Source organism: Dermacentor andersoni, chromosome 1, assembly GCF_023375885.2.
Source record: "Dermacentor andersoni chromosome 1, qqDerAnde1_hic_scaffold, whole genome shotgun sequence".
NCBI lineage: Eukaryota > Metazoa > Arthropoda > Arachnida > Ixodida > Ixodidae > Dermacentor > Dermacentor andersoni.
The window spans coordinates 340,397,380-340,424,559 of record NC_092814.1 but is presented as its reverse complement, the minus strand read 5'-3'; the positions used below and the strand labels follow the sequence as shown (position 1 = coordinate 340,424,559).

Here is a 27,180-nt window from a genome sequence, read left to right as displayed (position 1 = left end):
GAGGGAAGTTTTTTACTGTCGAAATAATAATCCTGGGCAAACTGAGCGCACAGAATCGTTTACAGACGCTATCTCTTTACCGAATACGTACAGTGAACGCCACGGCGCGCGGTCGCCGCGATGGAGCCTCCCGAACCGGCTTCTTGCGTGAAAGTTAGGCAAACGCTGAGAACGAACTATGTGACATATGTTCTTATAGGGGGCTGTCTGTATAACCAAATGGAGCATAACAAAATGAAGTCTCAATGCAGCGATCGCACGGATTCGCAGCGACCGACTGCGCGTCTGCATGCAGGTCCGTGCACAATGCCTCGCTTTCGCTGCGAGTGCGTTTTCGCATCGTGCCGTGGGCTTTAGGCCGCAGAATATGAGCATTTGACAGTACACAAGCAACCATCGTTTCGTGGATGCTATGCGAGCTGTTCAAAAATAATTTCTTTATAGACTTCGACGCTTGCGGTGACAGTGATGTGCCGTCACGACGATACAATCTTTTTTTTTTCTCTAAATTCTTCGACGTTTCAATATTATTTCTCAAGTTGCGCCACACTGTATGTTCATCGGTATTCTCAGCGTGCGACTTCCCGCTGCTTCTTTTTCGTAATCCAGTGTGTTAATTGATAACGCAAACATGACCATATGCCATGCCTTTCTTCAATGTGCTTCCTACTGCTCCCTTTCCATTCCAATGAACTTGCCAGTATCTAGAATCAACAAGTTCATAGTCCAAATGAAGCGTCATGACATTAGCCGGGCAGGGGGCGCGGGCTATAGCGTCTCAGTGCGCGTTTTCTGCTTCCTCGCGTTTGTGCTTGCTGCTTATCCGAGTTGTAGCCGATGGCTGTTTACCGGTTCTAAGTTTCGCGAGCCAAGCTTCACGCAGCTTCTTGTCCTGCGGCTGCGTGCGAATATGCCTACACCCGGCTCCATTGGATACGTCCGGAACTGCGGCACCGAGCAGTAGACTACCATGATGCACGCCTCCAAAGGCAGCCACTACCTATCATAGTGCTTTCAAATGGGGGGAAAAAAGGTGGGAAAGCCTCACCACCTAATCAGAACCGCCGCGCAGGTGGGACATTAAAACTTCCGTTTTCAGCTCGCTTCGGCGCTTCCGAAGCAGCCGACGCGGTCGCTGTGTCCACGTGATCCCTCATGCCACGTCACGCCGGTGGTGGCGCTAGCTTTCCCAGTGGTGTAAAACCCCTCAATTTTTCAAAAGTAGCGCCATTCTTAGATCTTTCCGCCACCCCGCTCACCCTGGCACGTCCTCCTCCACGTTTCCTGTCGCCCCAGCTTCCTCCGCTCCCCCATTGGCCAATCTGTGTCACGTGGAAGCAGGCGCCGCGCTTTTGTATATTTTTTTCTTTCCAGCGCGCGCCGACCTCCATTGTTGGGCCTGCGCGACGAAAGTACGGCAAGCGAACTGACGGAGTGCGTTAGCGTAATAGAATGTGCAGGGCCGAGAACTTAATTGCGATGCCATGCTGCTGTGGCTTCGGTTGCCGCAACAGACACAGCAAGGGCAAAAAGCTTTTTGCTTTGCCGTCCGGCGGCCACAACGCAAAAAGAAGTGTGGATTTGCAGGATCGGGCGGGCTGACTTCGAGGAAGTGGCAAAAAACGCACGGCTTAGTGAAGTAAGGGCCACGGCTACTCACAACCTCTTATTTTGAGCCTAGTTCACGCCTCCCGCTTCGAAAAAGTGGGTGTTCATGTTCTGCGTGGTTTTTAGCGCGTTGTTTGACTTTCGTTTTTCGAATGTGCTCTCTTTGTTTCATGTAGTATCGTCTTGCGGTGAAATGCACGCATCTGCAGCTGGCCTGTGACATAAAAGCGACTTTATTCAGGGTGTCTTTTGAGCTCCACCAGAAGTTAGCACATTCTCGACGCTTTTGCAAGGCTCACTATGACTTACGATGCAGTCTTTTAACTTCGGATGTACGCCCGCATGTATTGATTTGGTTTGTGGTGATTAACGTTTTTAACGTTCCGAAGCGACTAAAGCTAGGATGGAGGTCGTAGTGGATGGCTCCGGATAACTTTATCTAGCTCGCCTGGGGATGTTTAACGTGCACTTTGATCGTAGAGTCGTACGTGGGCCGGTAAATTCCTCGTTGGCGTTTCATAATACTCGCGCGCTAGCGCTGCTTTAGAAGTTCGCGCCTCGGCGCGATTGTATTTCTTCAGTAAATTTTATTTACTAGTGTAACAACTTGTCATTATTTCGTATTATTGACGGCGCCTCCAGGGCACCAAAGCGGCAACAGGAACACCAAAGCTAGAACCAGGGCTGGATGGGGCTCGCCGAAGCCTGTGCATGCCAAGGGGGTATAAGATCGCGGGCAGCCAATTTTGTATGCGAACACTCCCTGCGACGCCTGCATTAGTGTAATGTTACGTGCTCTTCAGAGGCCTCCGTTAGCCATTACATGTGCCCTCCTGGAGCAGTACTTGTAAAAAAAAATATATATATATCGTCACGATTACCAAAGCACCCCGCAATGAAAAAACGGCCCTGTTGCCAGGCATTGCTGACCGCACACAGCCGGAATCTCTCACGCGCCGACCGAACAAAAGTGTCCTGCAGGTACGTGAATGAACCTACGAAACCACGTACACATACTTTCACGCTGTCAACACCTGAAACATTGGTATTGCGCGCATGTTTGAGTACACCGCGTGCTTGCGTCGTGTTTTAGCAACACGAACTCTCAACGTCGCGCGCTTTACGCCTTAAATACGCCTTGAATAATGGTCATTTTCTCTATTTCTTCCGCAATTCTAACACGAAATTCTAAAGGCCAGTTACCGACTGACGAAGAAAGATCTCGATTGAAAAAACTGCTCCGCAGGGCTCGAACGAACTTTTCTGCGGATTACCTCCCGTAGCGTGTTAGCCGTCGTCTGCTACGGCAGGCCCACCACCGGCGGCGCCACCATCGAGGCCGCGCCGAGCGGAGGAGGAGGGAAGCGAATGGCGCTACTTTGGGAGATTGAGGGGTTTTACAGTGGTGGAGCTTGCCCCCATACCGCCCATGTTCCCGCCCTTCCCTACTTCGTCTCCGCTAACCGTCGCTATCTATTGGCGACTTTTTTGTTGTGCGAGTCCGCGCTCGCAACTCAGCGCGCACGGCGTTGCATTGCGGCCTGCGTCATCTTCAGCGTAAGACATGTCGCATGTGAAATGTTTGGTGGAGGTGCCTCACATCCAAGTGAAGCGACCGTACACGTTGAGCGACGGCTCTTATAAGGACCTCAGAAGAGCTATCGCGGTGTGCCCCGTCCTCGGCAGCGTTGTCGCGTTGTCAACATGGAAATTTCAGGTACTGTAAATGATTTTCTCCCTTCTATTGATCTTCGGAGTGCAACGTGCAATATTTCATGTGAAAGATGCAGTGCCTGTCATCATGATGTGGGATGTGGATTTCCAGCGGCAAACGAGAACTATATATACGGCGCTTAGCACTCACTACCGCTGCTAAATGAGCGTGGAGGTTGTTTTAAGTTGCCGTAATATATTACTGCCAGCTTAACCGGCAGCTCATGAAAAGCTAGCCCATTGACTTTTACAGTGATTGGCGAGTAAATCGAAGCTGTGATAGTTCCGAAATCAGACAGTCGTTTCGCGCTCTATGTTTGGTCGTGTTCGTGCGTTGTGAAGGCTAGAAAAACTAAGTAGCTTGACGGTGGTTAGTTCCAACTTCAGGTGGTGTAACCTTGTGCCTGCATATATTTGTTATCCGTGCCGCGAGTGCCACCTTCATGCTTCTGTTGCATAAGAGCGGTAGCTGCTACGTGCTGACTGGACGAGAACACAATGAAAGCATTTTTCTCACTCTCATAGTTGTACAGCGGGACGCAACAAGATTTCTAGCTTTTTATTTAGAGATTAAAGAGAAGTATTCTGTGTGGGCTAGTATAAAACTCAAATTCTGTCTTAACATAGCTTGCTAGCCGTGGAGAGAAGTGAACCCAAACATCCTTATTTGAATTGTTCGCCCAAACCGCGCCGCTGCTGACAGATGCGTCACCGTACATTTAACAGATGTTTCGCTACGTGAGCCGTTTTAGGCGCATTTTTTTTTTTTTCGGTTTAGTATCCTCTTAACCTTTTGAAGAACGATTTTTTTTTTTTTTGCCATATGCGACCACCCAGGATCGATATTTTTATTGCAGATTCCAATTCTTCTGAGGCACCTATTCGAAAAAAATTTACCTTAATTTCTCTAGGGTGACCGTAAAGTGAGAAAAAAATATTTTGCTTTAATTAATATGTACTGTTTATTCATTAATAACAACAATAAAAAAGAAATAAACTTATTAGAATTTAGAACTTGATGCATTGTTATACACGTAAGGCTTTGAAAATGCGCACACGAGAATATTTTGCAAGTGTCAAATGTTCCTGCCCTTTTACAATATTTACGTCCATAGCGTAATCGAACTGCGTAGGTGAGCGCACTCAAGAAAAGTGTGGTTGTGTGCCCGTCAAAAAGCAAAACATGAGACAAACTTCCGCTGATCTTCATCTTATCGCCAACCAGAGGCAATTAGCTTTTGCGAGCCTCACAAAAAAAAAAAAAAAAAAAAAGAAACGCATGCGCGGCGACATCCTTCCTATGCACACCCCTGTGAGCACTAAGCGAGCGAGAAACAGGCGGTCTTCCTTTGAGCGATTAGTAACGAGATAGCCATCAGTTTTGCGAGCGCAAGAAGCCGATAACGTCCGCGCTCGCGCCATTGCGCGAGCGGTAGTATATAGACGCGCCGGGGCAAACTAGCTCTAAAAGAAACCCCGAGACGAAAACCGAGACAGTGAGGCGCGAGAAAAAATTTCCGTGTATTCCCATAGTGGCAGAACATGCCGGAAAAGAAAAAGTGAGGAAATTGGCGCGTGTTTTAAACGTACAGACGGTGCCGTAAATATACGTCATTGATCCTCAAAGAGTTAATTTATGCCTACACTCGTTCATCCTATCTCTAAACTATTACTAACCCCAAGTACCGGACGATATGTCACATGAAGCAAAAGCTGGAAATTCAAAGTGGCGTGTCTGCAAGTTCATGTCATCTTTAGGTTTTTTTGTATACTAAGCCACCTCCCACAGTAACGCTGATTTATTTGCATTCGAGCGGTACTTGATCAATCTAATGTGACCACTATAATCGCTCTTTAATGTTCTCCCTTTATTGTGTGTTATGCTTGGCTGCCAGAAAACGCTAGAATTGTTTTCGATATCCAAGTGATAGAATATTTCACTGATGGCCTTATGTGACAAACACACAAAATAAGATAGATGAAAGTGATAGCAAAATATGCAATGTTTCTTTTATAGATTTTGGACACGACCTTTGATGAGTATGTTGATCTTGGGCCTGGTGACACCATACCTGACATGGCCAAAATAAAAGTGCAGCCTGCCATGTCGGCTCTCCCAAATGAACAGTCAACATCACAGGCTCAGCAGGTAGTGGGAAATTTCACTTTGGAACAGAATACTGACAATTGCCTTTTATTTCTTTTGAACTAAATGACATATTTACAAAAACAATCCTTTCTCTTTGGGCAGCCTAATCAATATTTTTTGCTTGTTATAGGGATCTGCAGAGAGCAGTGCTCTTGCACAAGACTTACCTTCAGCCATGGATTTTCTTGAAGTGTGAGGGGTTTTTACTGAAGTATTCATTTTCTGTGTAGTACAGCAGCCCTCAATTTCTGCTACTTGATTTGACATTCACTGCATATTGCAGAATGCCATCTTTGTGCCAGTTGTCATAACAATTGCAAGCATAGACAATAAGAGGGTACTGACACATCAACTTTGTATCTCGCTTTTTGATCTATCAGACAGTGATTGACCTCATAACTACTGTGTTGTAGTTGAAGTCCTTGCATGTGCAAAAAATCGGCGAGCATTTTTTTTCATTGGTTGGCATACTCACTCACTCACCCACTGACTCATGCTTTCCCTACATTAATTTCACAGGTATGCAGTAAAGCTTTAGTGAGTGAGAAGGGTATGAGTAGCCATAGATATTAATGGGAGTGAGTGCCGGTGAGTTTGTGTTGACATATTAGTTAGAACTGGAGTGAGTGCCTGTTAAGTGAATATAAACAAAAGTCAGCGACAGTGTTTTTGCGTGGAGTTGAGTGATTATCAGTGAGTGCGACTGGAAGTGATTATGTATGTGAGTGAGTGCCATTGAGTGGGTACAGATATGATTATCGCCGTGAGTGGGTGCCTGTAAGTAAATGGAACTGACTGTGAGCACGAGTGCATGCTGGTGAGTGTGAGTGGGTGTAAGTAGGAATGTGAGTGAGTTCACAGCATGCGAAAATAACGGTTAGCAGCTATGAGTGAGTATTGGCTTATGCTGCCAACATAAGCCTTATTTAAGGTGACCATTTCCAAATGCATGCAAAATGGAGCATTGCTTCTTGCCATAAAATGTGTTTGCAAAGCATCCCTCATGTCATTAAAATATGTGGTGATCAAGCACTGCTAATATGATCAGCCTGGTCCTGGGTAGTTGCAAGCCACATGACTGCCTTGATGAGAGCTGGATGCATGGGGCATAAGCCATTATTCCCTCATTCACTCGACACTTTCCACCCTGGGTGAGCTTGGTCCTGGTTAGCTGGTATTTACACTGGCTAACTTCCCTCTCTTTCCCTCTTTTTTCCCTCCTTAGTCCCCTGTTTGTACCATCAGAAGGCGCAGCGCTCTTCCTTTTTCTCACCTTCTCTCCCATATTCCATTGTCTAAAGCTTATGGCAAGACCATCACAATGCAGCTTTAACTACTGTTTTGACCCTTGCATCAGTGATACTACATGACCCAATCTCCATATTTTTGTAAGTTGTGAAGAAACCGGGCACCAAGAAACTTGTTGGCTCTGTTTCAATTCACGTTAAAGCATGTTATAGTTTGTGATTTGTCATGTCTGAGGAAATGAGATGCACTTCAGCTGTCATCTGCTAACAAAGCAAAAAAGAGTGAGACAGATTTTTTGTCAGTTTTCTTTTAAACCGTGACTAAGGCTATTTTTAGGGGCAAACATTCTACGAAGTTCTGGTGAAACACTGGCATTTAACTTATTTTCCCAGTCTTCCTTATGCATTACAGGACAGAACTAAATGGGAGACTTATGTCAATGTTAATGCGAGGAAGTGTTGCTGTTGTGATGGTGTGTTAGAGCAGAAAATGTGGCAGGTCTGAAAGCAAAATTACCGCATGCATTAGATAGTTGAGGTAATTTTCGAAACAGTGAGGCAGTCTTAAAATTCTCGAGAACATCTCTTCGGCTCAACTGATTTCACTTGTGCTGTTACTACATGTTCAGTAGAATAATGAAAAGCTGATCTGTACAATTAAAAATGTAATCACTGATCAGTCAAAGCATTCTGTTTACCTAGAATACAAGGACAGGTGCAGCCACTAAAAGCCACTACAAGGAACAGATTAATAAGGTAGCTAACCCCTAATTGAACCACAATAAGTAGGCAGACTAAAGAAAAATCTTTTTGTGGTAGCATAATAGAACATAAGTGCAAAACTTATGCTAAAAACAAAAATAAAATTGGCCTACATGACATAAAATGTAAAAAAAAAACACTTGTTTCTATCAGCAACACAGTTTTAACAGTTGCTCAGATTTAATTGGAAGCAACATAGTATGTGCTAAGGAAACCATTGTCTTTCATATTTGGTTGTTATTGCCTTGAACTGAACTTTTGTTTTACATGGGCTGTTTGTTTTCCACTGAACACTATAAAATATTGCCTGTATTTCATATAAAAAAGGGTTGTCTATACTTCTATTTTCGCTGCCAGCTAGATGTTTTGCTTTGGTTAGTTATGTCATAACTTGGTTCACATGAAAGTGGCTTGGTAATCACTTTTTAGGCCTTTGGGCTCGGACGGTCATGGATCGTCTTTTGTGCTCCCAAGTTTCGGCGCTCTGCATAATACAATCAGCAGTGGGGAACCCCTCACTTCATCTGCACACAGAAAGGTGGTGGACATCCTGTTCGGCGAAATGCTGAAATTCACTGCGTAAGACAATGCTCTCAATTTCCTGTCCTGTAAATTTCACACCAACATTTTTAATAGCATTTTATCTGTATATCAGAACCATAGTTTCTTTTACTGCATAGTACATAATTATTTCATGCATACACTTGAAGGATGTAATGTCTTCATACTGAGATGTAATTTATGAAATCTTTAACTTGGAATGTATTATTTTTAAATTGTTTCTACTTAAAAATGAAAACATTGTGCATAAGAAATGCTGTATCAAATGCTTTCTCTGTGTTCTACAGAACGCCAACACAACAATTCTATGCAAAGGTAACCTTCCAGCTTCTGGAGAAATACCCGCACCTGGCAGACGTTATAGGGACTGGAGTTGTAAGCTTTTCTCTATTTTATAATACTGCATGTTGATCTACAGGGGACATAATCTCAATATGCTAAAACTACAAGGCCAGTTATTGGACTTACATTAAGTTGTGTTCTAAATTTTTTTTGTTTTGGTACTTCTGAATAATGTCTGCATGCATAAATAAATGAAGGGTGCACCCTCTGAAAAATTTGATGCAGTGAAATATGCATTGGGCGCACATAGAGATGCAAACTAAATAACTTTGAAGCCATAAAAGGAAGCATAAAAACAATTCTTCCAGGAATTTCAAAAGCTCTTCAAAAAGACCCTAGCATCCTGACCTTCCTTGGCATACAAAACTACATATAACAGCAACAGAGGTGCATGCAGAGACATGTTAGTAAAAGTTTCCAAGATATGGACACTCTCTAACAAATTGTTTTCTTTTTATTTACTCGGAGCTTCTTGGTGTCATGGCAGTGCAGTAAAAACTTGGGCGGAACTACAGGACGATGCCTGGCTAAAAAAAAAAAAAAACGAACCTTAACATAGTTAATTAAATTCTGTAGTTTTACGAGGCAAAGCAACAACCTGATCTTTAGGCACACCCTAGTCAAGGACTCGAAATGAGTCTTGGCCACCTGGGCATCTTTAACGTGCACCTGAATCTAAGTGCATTAGCATTATTACATTTTGCCCCAACTGAAGGATGGCTGCCATGGCCTAGATTGAAGCTGTGACCAGCATAACTTTGCAGCATGACACCATAGCAACTGGGCTACAACTTCGGGTCTGCCTCAGAAATGGAGCTCAGAACCAACTTCTTGCCTCACATGCACTTTATACTATATTAAAGGATTGTGAAGAAGTGACACCAATCATTTGTGTCCCATTTTTTGTCTTTGTTGGCTGTCGACTCCATTATTAGGGTGGGAAGCTTCAATTAGTCAAAAGCACTGCAAGTTTATTACACGACCAGTTCAAAATGTGCACCATGTCTAGCGGGCTTTCAACGTAAAAAAGGAGGCGGTTCATGTCACCGAAAATAGATGTGGCGGCTACATGGTATAATAACTAAATGGCATGCAGTCGGCTTGATGCGGTGGCTGAAGGCCAGGCAGGGACCATGTCATGGAAAACTGTTAAGCTTTCCATTAACCTGGCACTTATTTTGGAAACACAGGGGAAACCACTTGTCCCGTCAAATGGTGGTGTATCCAGATTTTTTGTGGCATGGGTATAATGTGTGTACATGTCAGTATTGTCTGGTACAAAAAGATCGCTATCTAAAGTTTCAGTGACCTGAATAGCCTGTTTTTTCAGGTTCAAAGCTGCACTGCATTTGCCGCACGTTTTAACTGGTTCTATTAGAGTGTAATGTGGTCAACTATTTGCTGTGTTTTTGAGCAATTGAGGCTCCACACAATTGCTTGATTGACAGCTACCAATACAGAAGATGGAACCTTTCTCTCAGTGCTCCTTAAAGAACAACAAATTTTGTTTTGTGTACTGACCCGTACGTCTATGGATAGGCTAGGCAGTGTATTTGGGAAGCTTACAAAGCCATTTGTTCTGGATCATTGTGAATAAGTGCATTTCCAGGACTGTTCTTTCTTCTTCTTATGCATAAGAAGTCCCGCTATGAGTAACACATATTGAAGTTCCCTCTTGGAGCAACAAATCATAGAGACAGATACAGGGGTAACATCACGTGAGCATCTATCTTTCTGAATGTTGCATCCACACATGGTTTGCAGGCACTATGCTTTCATCAATGTTTGTCAGCATGACTAAGTAGGAGCATGACTTGAATGCCATCTACTCAGTGACAAATTGCAAAGTGCGAATGTTTGGAGAGCGTGACGTTTCTTCAAACTGAATGAAATGCTTATTTCTTTCACTGCATTGCTCTGAACATAAAACACATTCGGACACAGGCAGAACTCTGAACTAAATTATTTTTTATTTCAGACATGTTGGCGTTACATGTATGTGAGATAGGCATACAGATAGTCCTACCCTTACACCTGAACACCATACATGCACATCCTCATAGCTTCCGTTTTCTTTTTTTGTGTCATGCATTGGTCCCGTTTCACCCGGAGTTAGACTAGACAGATTGCTCACGCATTCATCTTCATGTGTGAATAACTTGTGAAGTGCCTCAACAGTCACACATTCCAATCTGCCCTGCACATGTGTAATAATGGTTTTATCAGACAGTGACATGCATGAACATGTTTTGACATGTCGCAAGATTTCCTCAATTGTTTATTTGCCGGCAGTTATTACGTTGCTCTTTAAGCCTAATTTTGACACTTCGTTCTGTTTGACCAATGTATTTTCGAGCTTGGGGAGCACTAATAACTGTCAGCAGTTAACCAACCCAGGCAATCTTCCGATGCATGTCGATAGATGTTCATGCATGCCAATGTTTGATAAAACCACCATAACTACACATGCACCAAACGACAATGAAGCAAGGGAGTGTCCAGCCATTTCGTAAGTTGCTGACTGACACATGAAGGTGAATGCGTGAGCTATATATAAATCTAACCTCGTGTGCAGTAAACTAATGCATGGCACAACATAAGGAAGCCTTAGGGATGCGCATGCATGAAGGTTGAGAATGAGGGTGTTCTGTATACCTATTTCATAAATGCAACGCAAGCATGTCTAAAATCGAACTTGTCAGTTGAGGCTCCTGCCTGTGTCCAATTCTGTGTATTGTGTTCAAAACAGCGTGATAAAAGAAATAACACGGACAAGCAACTAGCCATAGTCGCAGCACTTCTGGATGAATATTGTACCTTAAAGTTTTATTCAGAAAGTGACACTAATCATACTTTTGCATTGCTTGCATCATTATTGTCCTTTTTACTGGGTAAATTTGGACCCTTTGTTTCTTCTTCTTCCTATTGATTCTCTGGAAAACAAATTTCTTTTTCTATTAATTTTTTTTTCAAGCTTTCACATATCTGGTGTTACAAGTAAAGTGTGTTGCTATCAAGTATCCAGCTAATACATTATGGCAGAAACTTGTAGTCTACCTACAGAAAATTAGGCTGCTTACTTAGGGTACATTCAGAAGGAAACGCTAAATAAAATATTTGGTTTATTATAGTGTACTGTGCATTTACAGAATAGTATTCGGCTTGTAATCTATTCTACTGATATTTAAAACACTGTAACCATATTATATTATGTAGACAAGATGGTATATTTTGTTTAGCTTAATTGAGGCAGTAGTGTATATTGAATGCATATTTCAGATCATTATTGTGACTTTTTTATTGTTTGGCTAAAATTATCAGGATTCGTGGAAGATAGCGCTGCGGAACAAATTCAAAAATGCACGAAGAAAAATGACTGGAGATGCGCGCATTGAGGAGAATAGGAAGAGGTTTGCTGCAAAGAAAAGATCTAGTGGACCTGATGATGAACTGCGAAGGAAGAAGGGGAAAATGGTAAGGCAGTAAAGAACTGCAACAGTAGCTTTTCTATGCATCCCTTTGTATCCAGCATGTTGCCCTTCACGTTTAGGTGCAGCAGCAAAGGTATGACATTAACTTTGCCATAAAACAGCTTATCTGTCATGGATACTGTTTTGGTACAGACTATAAGTATGCATACCTGTCGCTGCTATAAAAAATGATCTACATTGGCATTTGAATACTAGCTTTGGCAATGTTCTAGGTGCACAATTTTTAATTAAATTTGTACTGAATGTTCTGGGAACCTAATCTGCACATGTAGAGTAACTGAGAGTTTAGCTTTTCTGCATGTCAATTTTACATATCTGATTGTGCAACAATGATTAATATTCTCAGAATTTTACTGCCCACTCATGGCTTCCCTGTTGTGACAGCAGCAGTGTAGCACTAATGTTGAAATCTTGAACTGCTTTCTCTATAAACACAGTCACTTGCTACCAAAAGTGACTGTGTTCAACTTGCCTTCGAGATGGTAATTTTTTGGCAGAGTATGAGCTTAAAAAATATGTTTTTGCTTATTTTAATGCTGCCATAAAGAATCATACGACAATCAGTTAAGGGTCATGATGGAGAACATATCCTCATGCCATCATCACTAGTACAGCTGTACTGGTGCATGCACGTGTTTGTGACTCTACTGATGTAATTGCAAGAGCTGTGTGCGCTTCCAGGTATAATCTGTTTCCTCACCTCGGAACCTCAGAAAAATTCTGCATTTTATTGAAACTAAACTGGTTTGCATGTGACAAGTGGTGCAGAGATAGCTAAAGGAAATGCTTCCTTTATATTTGAAAAGAAATGTCAGTGTTACTCTTTAAAATTCTTCCATTTCATGGAACAGAGGCAAAAAGGAAGTTCGTACCTAGCAAGGACCATGGTAAATGGCATTCTTAAAATTTAGACAATTAATGTGGCACAGCCACTGGTTTTCATAGCAATCTACACATAATAAAATAATCAAACCATGCGCAAGCAGAAAATCGCAGTGTCACATACCAAGCAACGCTTTTCTTTGTACATCAAAACAAGACAAGGTTGAGTGTTGCAGAATCCTGGTTTTCGCTAGTTTACAAATGTATTAAGGAAATGTATGGTACAAACTAAATGTGGACACAGAACCCATATTATAGGACAGCTCCAACTCAAATTTCCTGGACGAATTGCTTTTGCTTTTATTGCCTGACCGGAAAATATGAAAAGGTTCTTATTTTATTTTAAAAAAACATGTAACAAAGCAAAAACAACACAAGCACACACTGTCAGGTGTGAAGCATGTGAGTGTCACTCTAGAATAAAACCTAAAAAAAATTTTTTTTGTTATGGTTCATATAGCAAAAATTATAATGCACATAAAAATCGGACAACTCAGTTGTCCTCGTTTATTGCATGGCGAGGGTCTTGACTTCAGTGATTTGTTGATACCAGGTTCAGGTAGCATACAATTGTTTATTGGTGAGCTGGCTGCTCTATAGGTTCACCTACTATGTGACGCCAGTGGTCAAAAGGGTGTGCTACGTTCACTGCCAAGGCCATGAGTGGCATTGAATAACACTCCCAAGTTTCGACCTTATATACATAACTGTTGAAGAATGTAGATTTAGAAACGGCCATCACCACAGCTCAGTTGGTAGAACAATGTAGGTTTCGATCCCACCAGCGCCAAGTTCTTTTGAAAACTTCATTTTCCCTGAGCATTATACTGGGTGTCCCACGTTACTTTCACCAGACTAAAAATATGCAAATGCTGTGTAGCTGGACAGAACCAAGGTAATGGTTGCCGTCTCTTGAAGCAGGTCAGACTATTTTGTGTGTCACCTAATTACATAATTAGTCATTAATTAGTTTACTTCTCACATATTCTCACAGATTGTTTTTCTAAGCCTGGAAGGAGGAGCCAAATGGTGTTCAGGTGCACGAGCGGCTAGTTGCACTGCACTTGCGTGTATTCATGGGCTCCTTTCAGGCTTGGAAAAGAACTTCATATAGTATGTATTGAGCAGTAGAAAGAAGAATTGGAAAATTCGCATGATCTACAATTTTCTCATTCACACTTTTGCTCTGAATATAATATTTGAGCAGTTGAATAATCATCAATAAGTATATGTATATGCCACGCCTTGCTATATGACATGCAGTATATGCGAGTGTTGCCACACCATTCTGTCACTAAAGTTTCTCATACCTTGTCTTACGTTCTTGACAAAGTTGTTCCCTGGAATTTTAAGAATGACAGCCCACTAACAAATGTCATGAAACAAAACACTGACAGCGGATACCTTTTATATTAATCTCAGACTGAAATATTAAAAATGTGACACATTAACAGAAACCTGAAAATGATGTATAATTATTTCGGTGTGGCTGTGCGCTATCTCTGGGATCAACCCACACAAGAGGCTGTGTTTCTACCACAAAGCTAGCCCTCATGCATAGCGTCTTTCACCATCTTTTTCCAGTAAACATTAAGATTACATAACCTGCAGTTGCTGGAAGGCGTGAGAGGCAGTCAGAGATCTTTGAATACTATTGCATTCTGCTCTCAAAAGCGAAGCTGAAGTGTCCTCCATTTTATTTTATTGAAGTGTACGAATGATAAAATCAAGGAAGATGAAAGTTGATGGACAAACATCCAGGTATGGGTGGGGAATGAACCCACAACCTTCCCATTATGCACATGATGTACTAACCACTGTGCCGTCACGACAGCGTTCTGTCGTCTACAATTTGAGGTTCCATTGTGAACGATGGAATGCTGCCGTGGTAGCACAGCAGTTAGTGCATTGCATGCATGATGCAAAGGTTGTGGGTTTGTTCCCGATATAATGCCGGTCGTCTCTTCGTTGACTTTCATTTCCCTTTGCCGTGTCTATACTTCAATTTAAAAAAATTTGAAATAATTTTCCCTATGCTTTCCTTGGCTTCATCACCTATTGGCTTCTTCCAGTTGTGATGACCAAAAATTGGGCTCCCCAGTTCCCTTCCTTCTCGTAAAAAAAAAAAACAGGTGCTTCATGTTAAAAATAAATCACCTTGAACAGCATCTCAATGTGGTTTCGCAAGGCAATTTTATCACAGCCGGTGTATTACAAAGTGAAGTTTGTTAAACTTAAATAACAGCCTTTGTTCATAGACATGTGATTTAGTTTATTGAACAGGATGATATTAAGAAGCCCTTTCAACATATTCGGATCTTGTGTTTAGAAAAATACTTTCGTTTAACATAATACCAAGCATAACTGTTCCCACTGAGAAACATTTAGGATAATCTGCATTGGCATTTTTTTACAGAGCACCAATACTGTTTTTCCATTTGGAGAAGATGAAACCAGCCTCGTGGCACATGAAACATGGCTTCTTGCCGAGTCTGGGAAACCTTTGCCAAACGAGAAAGAAATGGAATCAAGGATGGCATTGACAGCACAAAGAAGAATTGCAAGCATAGCAAGAATGAGCGTCATCGACATGAAACAAAAGTTTCCTTATTTAATGGACTCGCGTCGGGTAAGACCACTACATGCCACTTTGTAAATTTAAGTGCTGTCACGATGTGCCCTCTTTTCTTACTTTTCACTAGTCTAATGATGGCAACTAGTTTAATCCCTATAGACTTCTCCGGCTTCCAGATTTCGGTTTGCTAACATTTCTTTGCTATATGCCCATATTAAGCTTCCAGGTTTATTCCATCACCTAATAGACTACATGAAAAAGTCAGTGCCAAAGGCATTATGGGAACTGTGAGAGTCGGCTTGTTCAGAAGGCCATGGTGCTGCATAGCTAGATACCGTGGCCACCACGAGGTGCTGTGACAAGTCTGCTTGGCAATCTCTGCATCTGACCACTCTGTAAATAGCATGCTCCTATTGGTCTCTGTGGGTAATGTACGTGCCTGGTTGTGATGCCAACCAGCCCGAGCCCCTGAGCTTGTACTGCGCTTCAAAGCGCATGAAAGAGTTGTAATGTATCGACACGGTATGTTCATGCAGGCCCTATTCATCGAAATGTGTTGGGTCAGCTGGGGCCTAGCGCTTTTTTTCATGGGCTTTTTGGCTATATTTAGCATGCAACTTGTGAAAAATGTTAGAAAAGTCATCTACATGCAAAACACTCGAAAGGCTTGTAAACAATCAGGTGAACTCTTTGTGTATATTAGTGTATATTATTCTTTTTCTTCGTCCTTGTTTCTGTAGCACAAAGTTTCACAATGAATCCATGAGGGTTGCGCAGCATTTCAGGGAACAGTACAGTCTTGTGTAATCTTGAAAATGAAAAGCACACCCATAGCAACCTTGAAGCTCTTGCTTGTATATACCAAGACATATTTTGCAGCACATGCTCCAAAGAAAGCGTGAGTGGCAGGCTATATGTTTGTGTGCAATCCCCCTGTGATCCCTAGCAGCTTTTCGGAACCTATCAAACATATTTACAGATATCCTTTCAAAATAATTTTTTGATGTTCTAAGACGAGGCATATTGTAGGGCATAAAACAGATGAGTAAGAGCCCCACAAGAAAATATTTGCTTTTTACTTTAAACCGGGTTGCGGTCAGAATGTGTCTGCAGATTCAGACAGCCAATATGCTACAAAGTAGTAGTGTAAAATCTATCCTATGTTCTGGTGGCATGCCACTGCCTTCTCAGCAGTATGTGTTTGCTGTGTTTCATGTGTTAATCAAAAGCTGGTCACAACTGACGAGTTGCATGCCAGAGCGTGACTGCACTTGGGGTACTGACTTCGCGAAAATGTGGTGACTGCACAAGCCGCACGTCATTTTGTGGTCACTTGGGCTCGCACTTGTCTTTCTAATCTGTTGTGTTGCAGTTAGCTACGACTAAAAGAAAGGCTCTTCAACTCGCTCTTACCTATCTAAGCTGTAGTGCTAGAGTTAACTAAAACAGTAGAACACTCTTGTACCTGCTCCTAACATTCTAACCTGTTCTGGTTAGCCAAGACTTTAGAAGAAAGGCTCTTGGGCTTGCACTTGTCTTTATAACCTGTTGTGCTACGGTTAGCTAAGACGGTAGAAGGCTTGACTGTAGTTAGATGTGAAACATTCTATACTGGACTCTTACCTATCTAAGCTGCAGTGCTACAGTAAACTAAAACAGTAGACGACTCTTGTACCTGCTCTTAACATTCTAACCTGTTCTGGTTAGCTACGACGATAGAAGAAAGGCTCTTGGGCTTACACTTGTCTTTATAACCTGTTGTGCTACGGTTAGCTAAGACGGTAGAAGGGTTGACTCTAGTTAGATGTGAAACATTCTATACTGGACTCTTACCTATCTAAGCTGTAGTGCTACAGTTAACTAAAACATTAGAAGACTCTTGTACCTGCTCTTAACATTCTAACCTGTTCTGGTTAGCTACGACGATAGAAGAAAGGCTCTTGGGCTTGCACTTGTCTTTGTAACCTGTTGTGCTACGTTTAGCTAAGACGGTAGAAGGCTTGACTCTACTTAGATGTGAAACATTCTATGCTGAACTCTTACCTATCTAAGCTGTAGTGCTACAGTTGACTAAAACAGTAGAAGACTCTTGTACCTGCTCTTAACATTCTAACCTGTTCTGGTTAGCTACGACGACAGAAGAAAGGCTCTTGGGCTTACACTTGTCTTTATAACCTGTTGTGCTACGGTTAGCTAAGACGGTAGAAGGGTTGACTCTAGTTAGATGTGAAACATTCTATACTGTACTCTTACCTATCTAAGCTGTAGTGCTACAGTTAACTAAAACATTAGAAGACTCTTGTACCTGCTCTTAACATTCTAACCTGTTCTGGTTAGCTACAACGATAGAAGAAAGGCTCTTGGGCTTGCACTTGTCTTTATAACCTGTCGTGCTATGGTTAGCTAAGACAGTAGAAGGCTTGACTCTACTTAGGTGTGAAACATTATATACTGGATGCTGCAAGCAAAGCAGATGATGGAGCACTTTCCCTCACAATTTCCCATAATGCCTTACTGGTGGCAGCTTCAGGGTGCATGCCACTTTTTCTAGTCATCTGTTCCAGTAGAAGAAAGGTCTGTGAGTGTGAAAATGAATGAGAGAAATAAGGAATTGACTTGGGGGGGAACACTGATTTGATCTACATGTTGCTATGAAAATAAATTTAATTAAATTTGTTAATTAATTAATAAAGTAAATAAATTAAATAATAGCTTGAAATTGGTTTAAATTATTGTTGTGTGAAGGTTGTACATGCAAATTTGGGGGTCATGAATGTGAAAACAGCTACATCACAGGGCACTTGCATTTCTGCATTCACCAGGCCAAGTTCAGTGATAGTAAAAGCAACAAAGAATGCAGAATAAATAGTTAACCTATCTGAATGTTGGTGGTTAGATACTCAGCATGCGGTATCAACAGGTTGTGTCTGACTCACGCAAGCCTCACATAAGTAAATACAATGCCTGAAAGCTTCAGTGAAATGCTTTACTGGTAGGGACATTTCATGCTTTTGCAAATGGTGAAAAGGTGAACCGAGGGAAAATAACAAAATTACTGTGAGCATAATAAAATAGGTACAGGAACATATTATTGCAATGCCCAGCTTGTGGTGCTTGTGCTTGCCTGGTGGGTGTGCATCATCCTAAACTACTCCCTGGCATTACTGCTTTCACCTATGCATCTCTATCATTTTCTATGTTCTAAACAAGTCGCTGCCCATCAAGTATAACTTGGCCTCTTGGCATCAAGTATTTTCCTTTTGCAACCATGCCTGTAGGCCTTTTTCTGAAATCAATCTCTACCAAATACCTCAGCAGCTCAGCTTTGTGCCGTTGTAAGCGACTCCACAGCAACCCGTAGCAGCTGCATTACCATCAGTTCAGGTTTTCTGAAATAGCCAAGATGTCCTGTCGGCACCCAGAAACAATAGGGCAATACATGCAAATAAGTGAACAGTTATGCCATTAATTCAAGAGGGATATATGCCTACTGTGTGTGCCTTGAAACCACGCAAGCTCATGTACAGTAGCAGTGGTCATCATGATACAGATTGGCATGCATTCACAAGGTTAACTAATTCTGTTCATGGCAGCGCTCCTTTTTAATGCTTCTTGTTGTACTTGTCAGTTGAAATGCAGTGCTTAGTTATAAATTTGGGGAGCATAATGAGCTTAGTTGCGGGCAGTGTAAGTTGGGAAAGTCAGTTCCACTTTATTTGGTATAGGTCGCACAAAATAAATGATAAAGAAAAGGATGAGACCCAGACATGTGTGTCTATCTCCCCTGCTTTTGTCCTTGTTTGTTTGCTGGCTACAACATCCCGTCAGTGATTTTCCTTCATTATAGCTGGCAGTTATAGCAACGTGCAATTATTTCTTCAATCTGTCTCATCTTTTAATAGCATTATTATAGAACATTAAAATTGCAGAACTGAAACAAATCAAAACAAAATTTGATTTGGGCCTGTTGTTTCATATTAGCTTCTAAGAATGCAGCGTAAGAACAGGACAACGAAAACACAAGACGAGCGCTGACTTACGTCTGAATTTTAATGCAGCCAAGCAAATTTTATGTGCGCGAACACTATACCTCATTTCAACATGCCAACAGCGACAACAGATCAAATGAGTATCTAATTTCCATTACAACACAGCACTGCTAAACAGTTTTTAACATCAATTGTGCACACACGCACACTTTAGGCGATGCTAAAAATGATTGATAGAAGGACGACATCTAATTCACCTACAAGATAAACCATAATTTTCTAGGTGACACCTGAAGTACCGGCGGACTGACGAAACTAATGCATGACCAACAAAAAACAGGGATAAAGCAAGAATCTAAATGAACGCTATGAGATATTCTATCTCAGTGTCACTTTGTGCAATAGAAAGTTTGCTGATGCAGTTGTCTGCAGCTTTTTTGATAAAAAAGGCTTATTTATTTCATCATTCGTTCTGTCCCTAGCGTTCTTTAAAAACTATTCCGCAATGCCAGCGGACAAACTCATCGCTTAAAGAGCTCCGCTGATAAGCATCCTGCTTTGTTACGTATATTCGAATTGTGTTCCTTAGCCTTTTCATCGAAACACCTCGCAGTCTGTCCTATATACTAGTGGCCATAGCTCATGGGAATTCTGTAAACAACATTGGAAGTGCATTGCTTGTACCGAGTCCTGTGATTCATCATGCAGTGTGACCATGATTCATTCTTCGTCAATGTGCACAGTTTTGACAATTTCCACGGTGTCGAGAAGACCACTTGAACATTGGGCTTTGACGCCATCCTCTTAATATGGGATACAGTACACGGTTAATGTAGGGGTCACATGAATGTTCGATCTTTGTTTTCCTGGTGTATAACTAGCTTCAGGCTGTTCATTCTCCTGTATCAGCACCTTGCAAACTACAGGAGTGAAGCGTGGTCGATAGCCCGCTTCCTTAAGCCGAACCGCCTTGCTAGAACACTACCCGACATGGCGTGACCATGTGACATGTTTAGGGTTGAATTGAGACAATTCATTGTGATAGCTTGCTTAACTAACTCGTAATGTGCACTATTAAAATATATCAGGGTCTTGTTTGACCTTGAACTACACTCCCAGCAAATGTGGTCCTGTGTGTATTGCAGCCCCATATTCAGAAGCTGAAGCTCATTGTTTGCTGGCTTTTCAATTGTGTAGTTTAAACCAGTTTGCATTGAGAAAGAGAGTGACGTCAATAATGGGGTTGATGGCCATATTCAAGCGACCTTGAGAGCTCTTCAGAGCAATTTGAGTGGATGTTGAGTAGTTCGGTGAAGTGGAATTTACAAATTCTACAGGCTTAACTAGTGAGAACTTCACAGAATTATTAGTTTTATTTTATTGAGTTCTGTGATTGTACAATTAGAAGGTATACTTCAAGGTACAAAAAATATATTTGTATTGGTTCAGCCACAGCACCTGTTGCATGCGGCATTCTTATTTGTTTTCACTCACTTTCAGACCAGACTGCAGGAATCACATGTCAAAGTTTGTAGATGGATGATTTTTTTACTGTAATAAAGGGGGCTTTGAGTGAGGTCATCAACCCCATTATTGATAATGTTGTCACTCTTAGTCTATGAAAGCAGCTTAAAATACTCAGTTAAACAGCCAGCAAACAACGAGCTTCAGCATCTGGGTATGAGGCTGCAGTTCCCACAGGACCACATCTGCTGAGAGTATAATTCAGTCAAATAATACCCTGCAATCTTTTCATAGTGCACATTTTAAGTTAGTAAAGCGAAGTATTGCAATGAATTGTCACTATTCAATCCTAAACAAGTCATGTGGTCTTGCCATGCCAGATAGCATTGATAATCGGGTGGTCTGGCTAAGGAAGCAGACTATCTGTCATACTTGACTCCTTCAGTTTGCGAGGCACTGAAACAGAAGATTAAACAGCCTGAAGCTAATGATACTTCAGAAAAAACAAAGAACTTTCATGTGATCCCCTATATTCACTGGGTATCCATATCATAACGAGGATAGTGCCAAAGCTCAATGCTCAAGTGGTCTTCCCGGCATTGTGCAATTTATCAAAACCCTGTACCATGACTAACATGAAACCATAGTCACTCTGCATGATGAATTGCAGGACTCTGGCAATTCACTTCCAATTCCCGTGAACTATGGCCACTAATATATATGACAGACTAGGAGGTGTTTCGATAAAAGGGCTAAGCAACACAATGTGAATGTTCGTAACAAAGCAGGAGGCTTTCAGCGGAGCTCTGTTAGCGATGAGGTTGTATGCTGGCATTCCAGAACAGTCTTTAAAGAAGGCTAGCGACAGAACGGAACCTGAAATTAATAATGCCTTCTTCTTCAAAGGAGCCGGAGACCGCTGCACCAGCAAACTTTCTATCGCGTTAAGTGATGCTGAGATAGAATATCTCAAAGCATTCATTTAGATTCTAGCTTTATCTGCGTTTTTTGTTGGTCGTGCATTACTTTTGTCTGTTTGCCTCTACGTGAGGTCCCACCTAGAAAATTATGGTTTATCTTGTAAGTAAATGGCGGAAGTGCTTGTCCTTTGGTTAATTTCTTGAGTGTCACTTAAAGTGCATGTGTGCGCACCCATTATTTTAGACTGCATATAAGGGCTTTGTTGTAAGGGTGATTAGATTCTTGTTTGTTCTGTCGTCACTGTTGACTTATGGAAATGTAGTATGGTATATGTGCGCACATAAAAAGTGGTTGGCTGCAATAAAATTTAGCTGTAGGTCATTGACACTCCTGTGCACTGTGTTTTCTTTGCCTCTGTCTTTTCGTGCTGCATTCGCCCAGTTAACAAAATAATATGACTGCTTTAATAAGTATGACCACCTTAATATGAGATGATAAGGAATAATGATGACCTTAAAAGAAACCCTTTACGAAACAAATGCATGCCAAATTTTAGAGTATGTTTCTACCGCACGGTATCCACTACTATATAAATATTGGCCAATTGGAGTGTCCAGGAACAAGCTGCACAGTTTGTAACGTGATTTCAGCTTTACAAGAAGTTAAGTGATATCGTTGACTGATTGGGGTGGCCCTTACTGCTGTCCTTTCGTAAATTTCTCACCTTTTGCCTTTTTTACATCTTCAATGGTAGAACAGGGATAGATAAAAGTAACTACGTACAAGAGCCAACTGTATTTTCTCTCAAGAGGACCATTCTTCGAAAGTGCATCAATACATGTGCTGAGTAAACACTTTAAATGCATTTTTTCCTAACACAATACATGAGTGGAAAATATTCCTTGAACTGATTGTTACCGTACTGCCTTCACAGTTTCTTGATTGAGTAAAGGAGTATTTTGTTAACATGATGTTTCAGCTATTTCCACCGATAGCCACTGTCATGTCAGAGGCAATTGTCCTGTCTGTGTGTTATATATTTTGTGATCTTCTTTGTTACGCAGTGTAATGGGTAATCGTGTTGCGCACTGCATCTTTTTGTTCTCAGCAATGTGCTTTAATTGTGCCCTACTACAATGCTTCTAGCAAGCGCTGTAGGTACCTTAAAACAAATAAGTAAAAATAAACAAGAAGACCACTTTAAAAACGGTAGTCTCTGTTGTAATATTGTGATACCTCTTGTTATTGTGTTGCCATTTGTTGGGCGTGTTGGTAAACTGAAAGCATATATAGCGCCAGCAAACAAGGACGGTAGGGAGCGCATTGTGGTGTCGTCTCCCTTCCGTCCTTGTGTGCTGGTGTTATTGTGTGTCTTTTCCAGTCACAGTAATAAAATATCTTGCGGTTAGAAGTCCTTCTAAGCTATGAATTGGCTTCTCTTTTAATGTTGTCCATCGTAATTGGTGCAGGTAAGCTGAATATGTCATTATAATGTGATATTCATTGCAGTTTATCAAGGACTTCGAAACGCTTGTCAAGGAAGAAGTGAGGCCGAAGATGTCTACTGGGATAGATAAAATAGTCGAGCTTGCCATGAAAAAGCATGTGAAATGCAGGGAGGATGAACTGCGCTTGCTGCTGGAAGCCTCTGAAATGGATGCAGGAAAACTTCGAACACGTCGTATGTACAATAATTAAATGCTATATCATTTGCTAAGCTTGGGACACATTGCAGAGGCTAACCTTTGTCATTATTCAAGCATATAGTGCAAGGGTTCAATCTGTATTTTGCAGATTGATAGAAACATACCTGAACCATACAAGCGCAATAATTTATAAGACTAAACTGTAATTACAGAATGACATCTCGTTTTCAAAGAAATGAGCTTAAAATTTCGGGTTTGATTATCTTGGAGGAATAATTTTATTTATCATTGACATGTTTAGTAGTGCAAATTGTAATGAGTGCATGCATGGTCTTACATATTGCACAACTATATGTGTTCAGAACTAAGCACACCATGGGTTCCTCACCATTTTTTTTTGCTGCCTTGAAGCAACTCTTCATTCTCCACCATTTGTGTACTTAATCAGTTTTACGGTAGGTGTTAAATTGTGCTCTCCCTGTAGCAATATTTAGGAGTTTTGTCATTTCAGTTTGCAGTTTAACGTATTTAAATAAGAGCAATAGTTAATAGCTGCATAGTTCACCAATTCAGAACCATGGTGCTTTTTTATTTGTGGATGTTAAATTATAACAAAGCAAAAAGGGCAGTAATATAGGTTCACAAAGGAGGTTTTGGTGAAGTAACTCCTATTAGTCATTGGAGTGGCCTTTTTCAAATGCTGTTATATTGTGATACTTTCAAGGCAATTACACCACCCATAGCATGTGAGGGGGTTAACTGAGCAATGCAAGGGCCTCATTTTTAAGCATTGGCATCCTCTTTTCAGATATACAGACTGTGGCAGTGCTTCAGATTCTGGCCCAGAATGTCCGAGAATGTGCAGCGGTACGTATTCTATTTGTACAAGAAGTAAATTTTTTATTGTGCTGATGTTACTGGATGTGTACTAAAGAATAAGTTCTGTATCCTAGTGCAATGGTAGTCTGTCTCCAGTGACAAGCCAAGCTATTGCCTCTGCTTTAGCTGCAGCATTGCAGACAATGTTTTTTTGCCAATAATCGTGACTCTTTCGCAGCATGGAGCAGCCGATATACCTAGCTCAGCTCAAAGTTCGAAAATTGAAAGTTCCCAATTTTAACTCTGTAGCTGTCACACCTGGTCGTTATGTGTGTATGTATGTGCACATGCATTAAGATAACTTCCTGCATGAGCAAAGCAACAGTAGTGCAGAGGTATTGGTAACCTTAATGTAATAGTAGCGGGTGCTTCATTTTGTTTTTGCAGGATCGGTGTGCACAGGTGTTTTTTTTTTTTCTTGCACCATGCACTTCCCACACAAAAAGAAACTGCATGTCACCACCTGAGGTGTTCCTTTTACAATAGAAAATGTTGCATGTTGACTTTAACTTCATTTCTTGCCTCAAATGAGCACTGAAACCAAGCTGATAATTCTATCTACCTAAATATGATATATTTATTGATTGTGAAACCTCAAAATGAATGGCTCGTAGTACAAACATTTTACGTATTAAAAATATTTCATGAATGTTTAATGAATCTCAACCATACTTTTTTGCCACTATACAGGGAGGAAATGTCCCGGTAACACCATGCGTTCAATACAATGGCCCAGACCTCACATATGCAAGCAACCTCCTCCTTCATGTGGACTGTGAAGTGCTCTTTAGTGTCTCAAATGCAGAAGAAGGCATAGCTGCGCTGATGGCCGCACACTGGTTGCTCAACATCGAGTACCCACGTAAAGCCTTCAACATTCTTGTGGCAATGGAGTGGCTCCTCCTCGGTCAGCGTGTCACCACACCAAGGATGCCAGTCGTCAAACTCCTAAACACCTTTAAGAAGTCTTAATTTTTTATTTGATTTTCACAGTTGGCCTTCAATCGTTACATTTTTGGACTTTCTAGCACCTTTGACTTGTTTTATTTGTCTAGTCCTATTGTCTAGTCCTTGTCTATTTGTCTAGTGATCCTATCCCCTTTCGTGGTATGTGCCATAGTATCGAAGTCATCATCCAAATCAACATGCATACACGCTGCTTGACCGATCCCCTACACTGGCAGCCAGTGTAGTTGCAATATTTTGCTATAACTTCAGTTGAGCTGAGTGTATGACTTTATTATTACTAGTTTTCATGCTGAAGTGTTGCGCAGTGTTCACTAGTCATTACTAGTCATGTTTTGTTAACATAAATGGGTCAGACTAGTCAGACAGTTTAGTTTTGTACTGTATGTCATAACTGTGTTGTTGTTATAATGAAAATATTTTGCGACTGGTTTGTAGTGAGCTTATTTAAATAAAAACTGTTTCTACTTAAAATTTAATTAAGCCTGTGCCAATATTCAGTACTAATATTTGTGCATTGAGTATTGTTTTACTCTTTACTTTGCTTTTTAATAATAAAATGTCATTATGTACCCATTTCTCTTAAAGAAAACAATAAAAATTTCTTTTCTGATACTTTGTTGCAAATTTTACAATCATTTTGTTCAGGCAGGTAACCTGGGGCCAGCTGACTTGTTCTGATAGCTTAACTGAACTATGCCTGTAGGATATTCAGTGCAAGCACAGGGCTAAAAGTAAACCATATTATTGGGTATAAGTAGGTCACCGGCCTGAAATGGAGCATGCAGAAATTAGAGGAAATAGTGTGCGTTTATATTGAAATAGCATGCACAAATAGATACACAGTTTTGTTTGTACATGCTGAAACATCCGGCGCAGAAGCACTTTTGTGCACTTTATTATTTGGCTTTCAGCATTACCTTTAAGTCATCGTAGATTTGTACGTACTCGTGGAAGCATCCAGTGGAGGCAATAGATAGAATTTATTGACAGGAAAGATGGAGAGGTCGACCTGAGCTAGTGCGCTCTAGTGTGCTACTCTAATGAGTAGAGCTATGAGAGTTGTGCTTAAAACACTGCAATGACTGTCTGCTTGACAGATAACTCTAAGCTTCTGTGGTACTGCATTGGTTACTGTGACCAATCCATGCATTGCTTATGCTCTGTGGCATTGAATATGAGCTACAACAGGTGAGCTGCGGGTGGATTTCTCTCCTGGTGGAGCTGGTGTTGCTGCGAGAATTTTTTCGCACAAAAAGTGGAGAGCAATGCTTGTAATGTCATGCTTTTGGTTGTGTGCTTTCTCCATGGAGTGAAAAATACATGTGTGCCAAGCAGCGGGACATCCTGTGTCCTTAGTGCAGAATGCTTTGTTATTACGCTGTGCTGCCTGGTGGCAGGGAACTATCACTGCAGAGGAAGATGATGAAAAGCATGAGGTGTGTGCCTTGCTGCTATAGTGAAACCTTGAATTCTTTGTGTGAAAGGGACTCGCATTAAATATATTACTACATGCTCCAGGGGAGCAATGTGGCCACACCTCTCACATTCTGTCTCATACTGAACAAGAGAGTTGCATAGCTAAGGCTAGGCAGCATTTATAATGCCTAGGTGGTTTATTAACTACACAGCTGTAGTGAACGCTGAAATACTTGCAGGGATAACGCCTTTTTGGAAGGGTGGTGTCCATGCTGCACCCATATTAAAAGGATGGTGACTGTGTTACACCCGTATGTGAAGGGTGTAGTTTGCTTTACACCCATGTTTTAAAGGGTGCTTTTAATGTAACACCCATAGGCACAGTGACGTCATTTTAACACCCTTTGGTTTGTGGGGTGTAACTTAGCACCCTGTGCTTGGGGTGCAGCAATACACCCAAAAGGGTGTCACCCATGGGACAAGTCATTTACACCCTTAAGGGTGTTAAAATTTTTAGAGTGCAGGTGAACACAAGCCTGCACCAATGGGCACGCACTCTAGACTGA

At 41.4% G+C, this 27,180-nt stretch overlaps 1 long non-coding RNA gene across 1 annotated transcript; it reads left to right on the top strand.

The window, feature by feature from the left end:
* The first annotated feature begins 11,709 nt into the window (after nucleotides 1-11,709).
* On the top strand, nucleotides 11,710-24,378 carry LOC126516418 (uncharacterized). Its single transcript, XR_011892319.1, has 4 exons — nucleotides 11,710-11,856; nucleotides 15,172-15,384; nucleotides 23,214-23,385; nucleotides 24,159-24,378. It is a non-coding gene; the product is annotated as an uncharacterized lncRNA (long non-coding RNA).
* The last annotated feature ends 2,802 nt before the right edge of the window (nucleotides 24,379-27,180 follow it).